This window comes from Suricata suricatta, chromosome 3, assembly GCF_006229205.1.
Source record: "Suricata suricatta isolate VVHF042 chromosome 3, meerkat_22Aug2017_6uvM2_HiC, whole genome shotgun sequence".
Lineage (NCBI taxonomy): Eukaryota > Metazoa > Chordata > Mammalia > Carnivora > Herpestidae > Suricata > Suricata suricatta.
Window position 1 is genome coordinate 2,286,142 of NC_043702.1, and position 3,305 is coordinate 2,289,446.

Genomic DNA, 3,305 nt, shown 5'->3' on the forward strand with positions numbered 1-3,305 from the left:
CCAGGACGCCTCCCGAGGCTCTGGTCGGGACCAGCACCCGGCTGTGCGTGCAGACGGGCACCGCCCTCCCCCGTCTCCTGGGTCTGCAGGTCCAAGCCCGCTGCCCAGACGGGGTCTGTCCGGGACCCGGGTGCCGCCACCACCCTCCATCTGCCCCTCTTCCAGCTTCCGCGTTTTCTCGACCGTTCAGTTCCGATTCGAGCCTCACGGCGCAGGCCCGCGGTGGGAGCTGGCCACCACCCAGCACGGTGTGCGCCCAACGGGAGGTGAGGAGCCGCCGAGTTCCTTGCAAATTCCTCTCAAGTTCAGCGGAGTGGGCCCTGGCAGGGCAGCCTGCGTTCTGCCTGGAGAGTTGAGGCTTAGGCCGCTGAGGACTCCGGCACTTCTTTTTGGCCGGAACCAGAAGAAAACGCTGAGGCTGAGTGCATGCGAGTGTTATTTCAAGTGCCTTTGAGGAAACCAGCTCCACGTCATAAAACTCCTGGCTGGCACCTCTGCGCCCTGGCGTTCGGCCCTGAACACCACTGGTACCTTTCTCAGCAGCGTTATTAAAACCCTTTTAAAGGCCGGGCTGTTTGCCGCACAGGAAGGCGCTCACCTGGGGAGCACTTTCACAGGTGAATTGAGTCCTTAAAAGCTTTTAAATTAATGTCATTCCCCATAATCCTTGTTTTTCCAAAAGGACAGCCTCACCACGGCACTGGCTCCCGCCCCCATCGAGTGCGAGGCCGGTGGGGAAGTGGAGGCGAGGCTCTGGAGCGGGGAGCTCCATGGGAGGCCTGGCCCGGCCGGCAGCACCGTGTGGGGGGCCCCTGCGGAGACTCGGGTCCATTCAGGCTCCTGGAATGGGAGGCCTCCCTCTGCTTGGCTCCACACGCTCTTTCTGCCCGGAAGAAATTATCCACAGAGGACGAGACGCCCCCCACGTTGTTAGAGTCCTTGAAGACGCACTAGCAGCCCAGGACTTGCACTTGGCCCCCTGCTCCTGGCAACGATGAGGCTGCCCGTGCCCACACGGCCTCGGGGCGCCCCCATCCAGTCTCAGTGCTGTGACACTTGATCTAACTCAGTCCTCGGCTACTCCAGGAGGCAGGTCCTACTATCTCCTTCTAGAAATGTAGAGACAGGCTCAGAGAGACCAAGTAACTTGTGCCAGATAACACAGCAAGTAAGTGGGGAAGCAGGGACTGGAGGTCAGCTCTTCAGGCTCCAAAGTCTGTTTCATGCCCACTGGGCTACGAAGAGTGGTTGGTTCCATAAGGACCTTAATAAGGACTGAAGACTCGGGACGCTGGATGTGTTGAGAGTCTGGCTCTTGCCCGCTGCCCCCCGGGGACCCCTCGGACCCTGGCAGCCCCTCCTCGCCTGCTAGAGAGATGGGGGGAGCTGAGGCAGCTCTCGGGGGCTCCCCAGCAGAGCCCTGGGAGGCTGGAACAGAACAGGGTCCAGCCGCAGCGCTGGTGGCCCCAGGCGAGCAGAGCAGTCGCTTCAGGGCCTTGGAGACCGGGTGGCCTTTGGGGAGCGGTGACTCCAGGCCCCCGGCAGCTGCCCGCACCTGCTGGTTCAAGAACAAGAAGCATGACCTAACGCTGATTTCCTCGGATGAGGGCCAGGACCCCAGTCCAGACCCCGGGGCCTCGGATGAGGGACGGGAACCCCCAGGCCAGACCCTGGGGCCTCGGATGAGGGTAGAGACCCCGGTCCAGACCCCAGGACCTCGGATGAGGGCAGGGACCCCGGTCCAGACCCCAGGACCTCAAATGAGGACGGGAACCCCCAGTCCAGCCCCCGGGACCACACACGAGGGAAAGCTGGTCCCTCCCCCTCTACTGGGCGTGCTTGCCCAGAGGGCCCAGCGGCGTCTCATCCTGACGTCAGCGAGTAGCCAGGGACTGGGACAAACAGGCTTCGTGGGGACAGGGAAGGGGTGCAGGGGAGGGCCCTGTTAATGCACACTTAGCAGCTGCGGCACCACCTGCCTTCGGGTCCCAGGAAGGTTCACACCCTCACGGGCCACACGGAGTGCATTCTCAGGGGCCCTAGGGGGCATCTGTGGGTTCGGTGCAGACAACGATGGGCACAGGGGACCAGAGAGGCCGGCCTGCGGGGCTCCAGGAGTCCTCCCTGCACTCCAGACGCTGAGCGGTCAGCAGAGGTCTCTGACCCCTGGACCTGTGCAGGCAAGGGGCCCCAAACAACACAGCTCGGAGGCAAGGCCACACTCCACTCCTGATGAGCGGACAGGACCCCGCGCAGGCCAGCCAGGTGCCTCCCCGCTCCTGCCCAGCAGGGAAGCCGGGGGCCACGCTGTACGGGGCCCTGTCTTCAGGAGACAAGAACGTGATGTCTGATAAGCCCTAAGCAGCCAGGCTTCGGGCACCCAGAGGGCCGGACCCTGGAGAGCAGCCCCTGGCCTGTCTGCACAGTTGATTCGGGCAGAGGCCCGCACTTCTCATGGTCTCAGGCCACCGACCCGTCTGTCCGGGGGGGGGGCGGGATTTGAGCAGGAAGAGCCCACGGAGGGCGGGACACACAGGCTCGGGCACAAGAGTCCGGGCAACAAGTCACCAGGGCATCAGCGGGGCCGCGAGGAGGCGCGCCCACCACGGAACCGTATGCGCACGTCTGTGGCCGTCTAAGGGACGCAGGTCACCTGAGAGAGGACAACTCACCGGGCCGGTGAGGACGGGGGTGCCGCTCTCCACCCGCTCCTCTGGGGACTCCCTGAAAATGTGTCCCTGTCTGGACTCCATAACTGCCAAGGTGTTTTATTTCCTGGAATATTTACATCAAAGGACATTGTTTAAGACTCTGAGCTGCAATTTCCATTTCTCTGGAGAAATCGAAGAGGCGGCGGCCGGTTGCTGTCGGCGTGGGTGGAGGGAAGAGAAAGCAGGGCCCACTGAGGAGCCGGGGCTGGCCAGCCTCGCCTCAGGAAACCCTCTGCTGGACGCGAACTCGCCGCGAGAGCAGATAGAGAATGGAAATCCCTTCGGCAGCAGGAAAAAGAATCCAGGGCTGTTACTGAATCACCCTGCTCTCCAGGAAATACGCACGCTCCCCGGGACAGACGCACGCTCCCCGGGACAGACGCACGCTCTCCGGGAAATACGCACGCTCCCCGGGACAGACGCACGCTCCTCGGGACAGACGCACGCTCCCCGGAAGAGACGCACGCTCCCCGGGACAGACGCACGCTCCCCAGGACAGACGCACGCTCCTCGGGACAGACGCACGCTCCTCGGGACAGACGCACGCTCCTCGGGACAGACGCACGCTCCCCGGGACATACACACGCTCCCCGG